This window comes from Colobus angolensis, unplaced genomic scaffold (assembly GCF_000951035.1).
Source record: "Colobus angolensis palliatus isolate OR3802 unplaced genomic scaffold, Cang.pa_1.0 Scaffold237, whole genome shotgun sequence".
In the NCBI taxonomy this organism is placed as follows: domain Eukaryota; kingdom Metazoa; phylum Chordata; class Mammalia; order Primates; family Cercopithecidae; genus Colobus; species Colobus angolensis.
The window spans coordinates 1,924,432-1,936,256 of NW_012115566.1; the positions used below are offsets into that span (position 1 = coordinate 1,924,432).

The window sequence follows — 11,825 nt, forward strand, 5'->3', positions numbered from 1 at the left end:
AGATAATAAATGAAAATTGCAGTAGAGGTATACAATTAGGCTGAAAATGCCTTAAGTAACCCATACGGTTCAATACACATAATGTTGTGTATGTAACTCTTTATGATTTTATAAGTACCTTTAACTTTTTTAGGCAACGGTTTTCTTTAGCCCTCAATTAAATCTCCAATTGTTGCCTCAATGGGGAATCATGCTAAGTAAAACTTGTGAAGGAATGAAAATTTGAGTGAGAATGAAACATGAATCAAATAAATCAACTAACAAATTACATTCACAGCGAAGACAAGCATTACCAAAGAAGCAGAGAACAGGAAAGATCAGAGGGAATTATTGAAATGGCTGGTGAATGGGGAATGAATTTGCCAAATAAAGCGCTTATCACATCATTTATGATTCCTGGAACAATTGGAACAAAACGGTTGCAAAGCAGCCGACGAGGATGGGATTCGAACCCACGCGTGCAGAGCACAATGGATTAGCAGTCCATCGCCTTAACCACTCGGCCACCTCGTCACACAAAGAACTGGCAACTTGAATTTCTTCCTCTGTGTAGTGCTCCCAGTGAGTCTTGTAGCAACACAATCTAATCTTTTTTTCCTGGTTTAATCCCCATAACTACACTCTGACTCAGGTGTCTTAATTAAGGCACATTTCACAACCACCATAAAGATGACGGATGTCACTTAAAGCAGTGAACTTACTTGGCAAATATCTAATAATAGGTTGAACCAGTGCCGGCATTCATTGGTAGACACAAATCAGCTGCTTCGCTGTTGATCCGGCTCCAGTTGGCTGACCTGCATGCCCCTCGAGACAGACGCTGGGACCTTCGCCGGGTCCTTCTGCCGCTTTATTCTGCATTCGAGAGATTGATTTGCTTCCCCATCTAAACTTTGTCCTTAGATTCCTGTTTTATGTGACGTACCAGAAACCTGACTGTAATTCCTTTTCATTTGCTTCTGTAATATCCCCGAGGGCCAGGAGATGCCCTCCTTTCTCTTTTGTTACTTTCTCTAGGTGTTGTTATTGATCAGTCTATGATAAATCAGCAACAGGTGAGAACATGCTTTTTTACAAAAATTAGAGGCTCACAGGCGCCCCAGTGGCGCTCCTGTTGGCTTTGGTCAGTGCACTGAAAGAAAGAAAATCTTTTTGTGTCTAGCACAAGATTGGCTCAGTCCAGTTGCTGCCGACACTGGGAAGGGCCTGTGGGGTGGGTAACTCCCTGGTGCGGGAGTCAGGATGCATGGTCCTAATTGTGGCTCTTAACTAAGCCACCTCACTAAATCCAACCCAACTTGGGAAGCAGAACAGTAACCCCTAACGTTCCTTCCAGCTCTGACAACCTCAATTATAAAATGATCATCAAGAAAAGAAGCCTGAGGCTGGGTGCGGTGGCTCACGCTTGTAATTCCAGCACTTTGGGAGGCCAAGACGGGTGGATCGCTTGAGCTCAGAATTTCAAGACCAGCCGGGGCAACATGGAGAAACCCTATCTCTACAAAAATTGCAAAAATCAGCCCAAAGTGGTGGCCCGCACCTGTGGTCTCAGCTACTCAGGAGGTTGAGGCGAAGGATCGCTGGAGCACTGGGGGCGTAAAGGCTGCAGTGAGCCCTGATTGCAGCCATTGCACTCCAGCCTGGGCCACAGAATGAGACCCTGTCAAAAAAAAAGAAGGAAGGAAGGAAGGAAGGAGGGAGGGAGAGAAGGAAAGAAGACTCTTAAACTCGTTAGAGTTTGTGTGCTTTTTGATATTTGGTGCAGAATTTTGGAGGGGAAAGTTTTCTTTTCTACCAGAAGAATGTTCGTGCTTTTTTCCCTCCTTGTGAAATGTCCTACCTCTGTTCTCAGTTTTGTTGGGAGAGGCTTTTTTTTTTTCTCACACCCGTGTTAAACATTAAAACTACCAAATGTCCACCAAAGTGGAATACTTAGTTAAATAAATTATGATTAAGCAAAACATTAAAGTGGTATGTGATTATTAATAAAAATAATGCTGTTCTATACATAGTAGTTTGTAAATATTCTCCCACTTTTTTTTTTTTTTTGAGATGGAGTCTCGCTGTGTCACCCAGGCTGCATGCAGTGGGGTGATCTCGGCTCACTGCAATCTCCAACTCCCGAGTTCAAGCGATTCTCCTGCCTCAGCCTCCCGAATAGCTGGGATTACAGGCACATGCCACCACGCCTGGCTAATTTTTATATTTTAATACAGATGGGGTTTTGCCATGTTGGCCAGCTGGTCTCCAACTCCTGGCCTCAAGTGATCCGCCCCACTCGGCCTCCTAAAGTGCTGGGATTACAGGCATGAGTCACTGTGCCCAGCCTATTTTCCCACTTCTAAGTTTTAAAAAAAAGGCAAGTTGCAGAACAGTATGTATACTACAGTTGTTTGTTTTAGATGATAGAGAGTTTAGATATTTAATATTGGTGAGGGGCATTTAGCTTCAGCCTCAATTTTATGAAGGTTCTGAACATAGACTTTTCATGTTATCTTTAAAGGAGTATTGTGTATGTATATCTGTGTATGTATTATACATACAACTACTGTGTATTTTTAAGAGTGAAATTAAAGGTTTTCAATATTCCCAATATTTTCAAATCTTATTTGGGATTTTTTTTTATACACTGAAAATGAAGATGTCATGAACCTTTTGGACTTCTGGAAGGTTCTGCTTGATATAAACATAAAAAAAATCCAGAAGGATATATACTACTTGTTAATAGCTGGTATCTCTAAGAGTGGGACTATGAAGCTTTTTAACTTTCTATATTAAACATTTTCTCAAGATTTTACTTTTTTCATGATGAATATGTTACTTAGTAGTTAATTTTTTTAAAGTAAAGATAAATTTAAACAAATTATTTAAGGCATAAGAGTGAACAGAGTCAAATGCAGCTGAGAAATAAAGTATAATATTAAGAAATGACCATTAGATTTACCAATGAAACCATTTTATGTAGGACAAGATGGAGTTTTGCCCTAACATCTTGCAGTTCAAGCTGGCAGACACTACCTATAAAGGGTCTGATTCCACAGACTGCTTCAGGACAGTGGAAACCCTTCTTTTAATCATGTTCTCTAGTATAGTGATTCTAATTGCTATTTTTTTCACCAGGTCCTGCCTGGGCTTTCTTCCTATCAAAGCTTTCTAACTTCATTTTTAAATTCTCAGTAAGTTACAGGGGATCAGGACTATAGTTTCCCTCCTTTTTTCATTGCAGGTCTAGGGTATATTTCCCATTTCCACAGGGAAAGCAAATGATTTCCAGGAAAAGATACTTGATTACAAACCCCTTTGAAGCAAAGTCTCAGCAGAATTCTCATTCAGCACTGTGCATTAGTTTCCCACGTTTCAGTTCCTCTCCTCGTAACCTGATACCTAACCCTTCAACTCTGAGAGGGTTCAGATGATCTCACTGTCCTCTGTGTCTGTTCTGATTTCTCCTCTTTCCTGGCACGAACAAATGTAGCTAAATCACTGAGTGGTCTGGGGGATTTACTGTTCCAGCTTGGACCATCTTAAGATCATTTTTTAACATTCTATAGTTTCAGAAAAATGAGAGATTGCCGCATATCTACTGGACAACAAATGTGTATTTGTGCGTGATGAAATCACACCATCTATATCTGTTTTCTCAACCGTTATTTAATAAATGCCTCTTCTATTCCAGGTGCTGTGCTATGCAAAGTTTATACAATATAGTGGGGAAGACAGACATGAAACAAAAAGAACACAAATAAATACATGATCACAAATTTTATTGAGAGATGTGGAAAATGTACAAAATGTCATGAGAAAAACTACAGGTGAGAATTAATGTAACTGGGAGATTAGAAAAGTTCTCTCCAAATAGATATCCTTTGGGTGAATGAGCGATATTAGGACAAAACCTGAGAGAAGAGTAGAAGATAGGGTGGAAGAAAGTGAAACAGAGTGTTCTAGGCAGAATGAAAAGCATGTGTGAAGGTACCAAAGCAGGAGGAACTGGGAAAGTTAGAAAATTGAGCGAAGGTCAGTGTGACCTGAACAGAACTGAACAAGGGAGACAGTCAGGAAATGGGACTGGAGAGACTGGCCAAATCTCACAGGCAATAAACACCATCTTTAGGATATAAATACTGTAATACCCAAATTGCAATGGGAACCTACTGAAGTTTTATAAGTAGGGAAGAATGTGACCTGTTCAATTTTTTTGAGATGGAGTCTCACTCTGTGACCCCAGGCTGGAGTGCAATGGTGTGATCTTGGTTCACTGCAACTTCCTCCTCCTGGGTTCAAGCAATTCTCTTGCTTTAGCCTCCTGAGTAGCTGAGACTACAGGCACACACCACCACTCTTTTTTTTTTTTTTTTTTTTTGTATTTTTAGTAGAGGCAGGGTTTCACCATGTTGGCCAGGCTGGTCTTGAACTCCTGACCTCAGATGATGCATTCACCTCGGCCTCCCAAAGTGCTCGGATTACAGGCATGAGCCACCGCTCCCAGCCCTGTTTAATTTTTTTTGAAAGATCATTCTAGCTGTTCTGGAGAGACTAGGTGTCCAGAAATAGTTGTGAGTAGATCAGTTGGGAAGCCAGCACAGCAGTTGTCATGAGAGGTGGTGGTGGCTCAGACTAAGAGAGTGGCAATAGGAAAGGAGAGAGGTGGATGGGTCCAAGACATATATTGGAGATAAAATGATGGACACACACTGTGAGCAATGAGTAGGGTGAACAATTCATCCTAGTTTGCTGGGAACTTTTCTGTTTCAGCACAGAAAGTTCCATGTCTCTGGAAGACCCCCCAGTCCCAGGTAAACCTAAACAGTTGGTGACAGGGAAGGACCAATGATGAGTTTCCTGCTTCTTGCTTGAGTGGTGGGGCAAGTGGAAGTAGTGTTTATTAAAACTGGAAAGACTGAGGAAGTGGTAGGTATTGTGGAAATGACAATTTAGCTTTTACGTGTTAAGACTCATCATAAACCAACCTATGCAGGCCGTCTGCAGTAGAATGTTTTTTCCTTCGACTTTGAGTCAGGAGAAGAATTTGTTATTTCAAAAGACTATAGGAAATATGAGATTTATATCCATCATGGGGAACTCTCCTTATTCAAGATTTTAACTACAAACGATTAATATTCTCAAATTTCTATTTCTTGGAGTAAATCTAATTTACAGGAAATCATTTGCTGATTCCTTGGCTTATTTCCCATTTTAAATAAATATATTCTTTATTTTGTCCATTTTTCAAAATACTACAAGGGTAAGTTGTACATATTTAGTTTAGTCAAAAGAATAAAATCTTAAAAACAAAATATCTCCAATCTTGCACAAGTTTTGACAGCTAATTTTTTCGTATCCACATCAACTGGAATAAAAATAATTTATTAGCAGACGTCTTCTTAGCAAAGGTGACAGGTGACCCTTGAATACTAAAGATCCTAGGTGCAAACCTCTGAAAAGAGTATGTTTTCACCAAAGTAATATTCTGGGTTAATTAAAAAGAGTACTATGTGAAATCCAGGGAAAGGAAATTTTTAGGAGACAAATGCAAGGCACTCAATTAGAGCAGAGAGATGAGGGAAATACCACACTCTGTCAAAGACATTATATTTAGGTGACTCTGTTATTGAACAATATTGTTGATTATGTTCAAATTAAATAGGGATAAGATCAGTATTTAACATTGGCCAATAGAAGGAAAATTATCTTGCTGCCCATGAAAGTAAAAGTCTGCCCTAGCAACTTTGTGCTATGAAGTAATTCACCTAATCCTTTAAGTCCATTCTAAGAAAATTAACACACTGGTCAAAATAGGAAAAAACAAATCTGAGAAAGCTGTTTTAAAAATTAGACATTCCCAGTAAATAAGCAGTAAGATATACTATTTTAATGTATAATGTTTTAAAATGCTATTTCTCAAAATAAAATAAAAAAGCTCTCACTTTTACACAGTGAAGTTTTTATGAATAAAATTATATGCTTGCTTTAAAATGCAGAAGGAAAAAGTTTGAAATATATATAAAATATTGACAAAATATTGTTAATTCTGAGGTTGGGTGATGGATATACGAGGCTACATCATATGAGTTTTTTTCCTTTTTTTTTTTTTTGTATTTTACATTTCCATAGTGAAAAGTTATAATATGTTTAACACCTTTTTTTTCGTTGAGTATCCCAAATGTTGTAGTCTCTGCACAGAAAGAATTAATAAAATGGTCAGGGAGGGTGTCAGTAGATAAGCAAATACACTATGCTGACAAGAAAAGCAAAGGCTGAGTGAGGCTTAATATCCTATTTGTCGGAAATTCCTCGACAATCTTAAAAAAAAAAAAAGTAAATGAGACTACAAAATTGAAGAAACATCACCGTTCTTGGGATTCAAACCTGTGCAGAAAGTTCTCACTGGCCTGCAGGCTCTGGGTAGTTGCGACCCCACTCTCTAAGCTGGGGCTTTATGTGTGTCCAAGTGCAGGAGGTGGAGGTGCACAACTTGGTGGCGACGCCAGGAAACCTAACATGCTCCACGAGGTCTTGCAGGGGTAGGGGCCGGGGTTTGGGGAGGGACGTCTCTGTAGATTTTCTTTATTCCCGGCTTCTGTCTTCCAAGATCCCTCACACGTTAACAACAACAATAATAATGGCAAACACCTAAATAGTGCGGACTCAGGCTAGCGCTCTCGCAAGCTCTTTCCGTGCATTAATTCATAGAATCCCAGAATCACCCTTAGAAGGTGAGTGCCTGCCCAGGGTCACGCGGCAAAGAGTGGCCGAGCTGAGGCTTTCCCCGGGTCTGTTTCCACGGCCATGCTCTTAACCATCACGCCGTATTTTAGACGCGAGAATCTTAAATTATTTTTCCCCAAAGCGCAATGGAGACGCAATCGAGTTTGAGTGGTTTGAGTCTGGGGGTGGGGGTGGGGTGTGAAACCCGTGGAGTCAAAAAATCAAAAGCGGAACAAAGCTTTTTGAAGACCAGAAGCCACTTTTAGGACCCAGTTTCCCAAATATCAACCAAAAGCTGTAGAGCGAAGTTTGCTCAGTGAGCAGCGAAGGAGCGCCCTGGGTACCTCCGGTGGCTTTCGAACCACGCTACTCCAAGCCGCGGCTGGCTCGGAGGAGGGAGTTGGGTTTATAAACAGTTCCATGCGCTGCCCCGCGGCCCTTCCCCTGGCCACAACCTCCGCATCCACCCAAATCAGCTGCCCCTGTTTGCAGCCGCGAGGGAGTCGGGGACCAAGTCCTGACCACCGTCTCCTAGAGGATTACATGTCCCTGCACACATGGAGAATAAAGCCGAGAAGGATAAGTGGTAAATTATAGGGAATTTGGGCGGTGGTGACATCGTTAACGCCATTCTCGCCCTGCTAGGACGCGCACTTTGCGTTTCTGAAATTATCAGTCTATAGTGTGATATCCCAGGAAAGCTGCCCGAGTCCTCCCATTTGTTAAGTACCCTTCGATTCATTCTGTGGGTAAATCAACTGTTAGTAGAGGAAATTGAAATTTTTTAACTATTCAAAGCCGTGAGTGCGGGAGGGGGATGTTAGGGTGGATGGTGACCAGGAGGAGTTTCCAACATTTTTCCATCTTAAGATCTGGAGCCCAGCAGGGCCATAATTTTCCACTCGTGATTGGTGCCAAGTAGCTTTTGGACATTCCAAAACCACAGATGTTTCTCTCAAATTGTCCTCCCACTCTGTTAAAATCTGTTGGGGAGCGTAGCTGACTTGCTGTCTCACCAGAAACGCGAAGAAGGTGGATGCAAGAAGGGCTCTGTGGAAATTGATCCAGTACTGGAGCACTGCCTGAGTGCTGGGTTTAACAGCCCTTATCCAGTCAGCCAGATGAGGCCCGTTCTGTAGTTGAAGGAATTGCTTTCCCAGACTCTAATGAATCAGTGCTCACTTGTGATTTTGCCCTAGTTTATTTTTATTTTTATTTTTAAGATTGTGGTTACCTTAAAAAAAAAATTACAAACATTCCTAAAATTCTTCCTTTAACATCCCTTTTAGGAGAATACAAAACTGTCATATACCCAGAGTTAAATAATAAAACCCTAAAATATTTTTTCTTTCTCCGTTTTCTGGGGAGTGTCTGTTTGCCCTTGGTGAGGATCTTTGATATGGTTTATACGATTGTATATCGGTTGATAATCCAGTGCTGAAGGCTGGGAACCAGCATTTCCATGGAGATAAGAATCCCTTAGAAGAAATTACATTAAACTTTGACCCTTGACTATTTATCTTATTTACTGTTTGGAGACAGTTCTCAGAGAAAATGTCTGCTTCTCAATAAATTGTGGCAAGAAATAAGCCAAACATTCTTCTTACCCTCTCTCAGTTGATCTTCCAGCGATGAATCTTTGATATTTTCCACTATTTTTTATCTCCCCCAATTTCATTCAAAACGTTGTCTTTATTTGTGATTTGCATTCAGGTCTTTCGAATTGTGGATGGCAGTTGCTCTCCTAAGTAGATACTACCTTACTTTTTCCTGATCTCTAGAGTTTGGGCCAGACTTTTGCTTGGTTGTAGATGTTCTTAAGTGTTAATTTCTCCTAACTGGCTTGAAATGAGCAGATGATTAAATAAGAAGGTAGCTGGTCCATCAAAGAAAAGTTACATCATCATCCAACTTGTATTAGAGACTAAGAATTCATTCAATTAATGTTACCCAGTCTTCAAATTGTTCCACTAGTATAATTTGATTTTTAAAATAGTGATACCATAGCTTGTCCAGCAAAGGGTTGGCAGATCCTTGACACTTTTCACATTTTTGTTTTGCAACACTCTTTACTAGTTGCCTAACAGGGTAATTGTTTCGTAATGGATTCTCTCTGAAAGAGAAAGAACAGCCTCTGCTAATTGGGAGTCTTCCTCACCTCTTTCCTTTTTCTAAAAATTAATTTTCTTTAAAAATAATCTCTGTTCAATTTTACCCATGCCCAAGACTGTTCTGTTGGAGATGGCCAAAATAAAAATTGAGCTTTAAACAATTGAAGCTCAAAGAATTGAGCATTAAACAACTGGGCGTCCAATATTTTCTTGCCTTTGTTTTCTATTCTTCTCTCCTTTCCACATCAACTTGAGACTGCATCAGTATAGCATAATGTCAGCAAGGAAATTTTCTGATATTTCTCTTTCCAGTTAAGGATCATCTGGAAAGACTAGGAGTATGTGTTTGTGTGTGTGTGTGCGCGCGTGTGTGTGTGTTGAAAGAGAAAGTAGATAGCATGCTTCCCACATCGGTGATCTTGGATTTATTTCTCTCACACATGCCCTATTGTAGAGGGATGACAGTCACATTTTAAAAAATTAATAAACTTTCTTTTTATAGAGCACTTTTAGGTTCACAGCAAAATTAAGCTGACGATACAGAGATTTCCCCCATATCCCCTGTTCCCATACTAGCACAACCTCCCCCATTATCAATATCTCCCACCAGAGTGTTACACTTGTTACAATCAATGAACCTTTATTGACACATAATTATCACTCAAGGTGCACAGTTTACCATTCACTCTTGGTGTTGTACATTTCGACAAGTGTATAAAGACATGTATCCACCATTACAGTATCATAAATAATTTCACTGCCCTAAAAATCCTCTATGTTCTGCCTGTTTATCCCTTCCTCCCCTCTAAACTCTGGAAACCACTGATACTTTTACTATCTCCACAGTTATGCCTTTTTCAGAATGTCATCTAATTGGAATCATAAGTATGTAGCCTTTTCAGATTTGCTTCTTTCATTCAGCAATGTGGATGTGTCTCCTCCACATGAAAAACTCCGTGTTTTTCACAGCTTGATAGTTTCTCTTTTTTTTTTTTTTCCCAGAACTGAATAATATTCCATTGTCTGGATGTATTACAGTTTACTTATCCACTCATCTAGTGAAGGACAGTTTTGTAAGCTCAGTTGCTTACAAATTTTGGCAATTACAAATAAAACCACTATTAACATTCATGTGCATGTTTTTGTGTGGGCATAAGTTTGGGGTAAGTACTAAGGAATGTGATTGCTGGATCATATGGTAAGAGTATATTTAATTTTGTAAGTCACTGCCAAGCTGTATTTTGTATTTCTTTCAGGAATGAATGAGAGTTCCTGTTGTTTCACATCCTTGCCAGCATTTGGTGTTATCAGTGTTCTGGATTTTGGCCATTTTAATAGATGTGTAGTGGCATCTCATTGTCGTTTTAACTTTTTGTGGTTTTAAATGAGCACTTTATATGATTTACTTTTCTCTCCTTTCTTAGTATATCAATTATCTTATCTTTCTGTATGTCCTTCTTTTTTTTTTTTTTTTTTTTTTTTTTGAGACAGGTTCTCACTCTGTTGCCGATAAACGGTATTTGGAAGGTTAAAACAACGGCTTTGTTTTTGAGGCAGTCTCACTCTGTCACCAGTCGCCAGGCTGGAGGGCAGTGGTGTGATCTTGGCTCACTGCAACCTCCACCTCCCGGGTACAAGCGATTCTCCTGCCTCAGCCTCCTGAGTAGCTGGGACTACAGGAGCATGCCACCGCATCCAGCTAATTTTTGTATTTTTAGTAGAGGCGGGGTTTCACCATGTTGGCCAGGATGGTCTCGATTTCTTGACCTCGTGATCCGCCTGTCTCAGCCTCCCAAAGTGCTGGGGTTACAGGCATCAGCCTGTATTTACTTTTCTTAAGTGGTCGCCCTGGAGCTTGCAATATGCATTTACAGCTAATCGAAACACACTTGCAAATAACACTGTACTGTTTCTTGGGTAGTGTATGTACCTTTTAATAACAAAATATTCCTAATTCCTGGAACCCTCCTGTCCTTTTATCATTGCTGTCATTGGTTTCACTTATACACAAGCATACATCATTGAATACGTTATTGCTATTATTATTTGAACAAACTGTTATCTATTAGATCAATTAAGAATTAAAAAAAGTATTTCACTTTAATGTATTCATGTTTTGATGTTCATCCTTTCTATAAGTAGATCCAAATTTTAGACCTATATTATTTTCCTTCTCTCTGAATAACTTCTTTTAACATTTCTTACCAGGCAAGTCTACTGGTAACAAATTCCCTCAGTTTTTCTTTGTCTCAGAAAATCTTTATTTCTCCTTCAGTTTTGAAGGATAATTCTGCAGGGTACAGAATTCTAGGTTGATAGTATTTTCTCTCAACAGCGTAAAAATTTTATTTCGCTATCTTCTTGCTTATATGGTTTTTAAGGACAATTGGATATAATTGTTATCTTTGATTTTTCTATAGATAAGGTATTTTTTCCTCCTTTGGATTCTTTTAAGAATTTTTAAAAATCTTTGATTTTATGAAGTTTGAATACTGTGATATAACAAGAAATATATCTGTGTTCTGTGCCACTGGTTCCTGAGCTAATATTTGGTCTTTGACCTGGGTTCCTGACACAGAGCTCCTAAGACTTTTGTAATTTCCTGAATGATAGGAGTGTGTCTAACACTAATCTTCTAAATCTCTTGGAATTTCCTGAGTTATAGGAACATCTTTTGTTCTAACAAGAAAAATCTTGGTGAGCTCCTAGGTAACCTCAAGAGGAGGGCTGGTTGCCAGGGCAACCAACCATACTATTTGAGAGTTTGCACTTTTAGCCCCACCCCCTACCTCAAGGGAGGTAAGAGGGACTGAAGTTTGAGTTGATCACCAGTAGCCAGTGATATATGTAACGAATCATGCTTACATAATGAAGCCTCCATAAAATCTCAAAAGGACAGGGTTCCTGGAGCTTCCTTGTTGCTGCACATGTGGAGGTTCTTGAAGGGTGGTGCTCCTGAAGAGGGCTTGGAAGCTCCATGCTTCTTCCCACATACCTTTCCCTATG

General features: G+C 39.7%; 1 non-coding gene across 1 annotated transcript; it reads right to left on the reverse strand.

Moving 5' to 3' along the window:
• Window positions 1-431: 431 nt before the first annotated feature.
• TRNAS-GCU lies at window positions 432-513 on the reverse strand. Its single transcript has one exon. It is a non-coding gene; the product is annotated as a tRNA-Ser (tRNA).
• Between the last annotated feature and the right edge of the window lie 11,312 nt (window positions 514-11,825).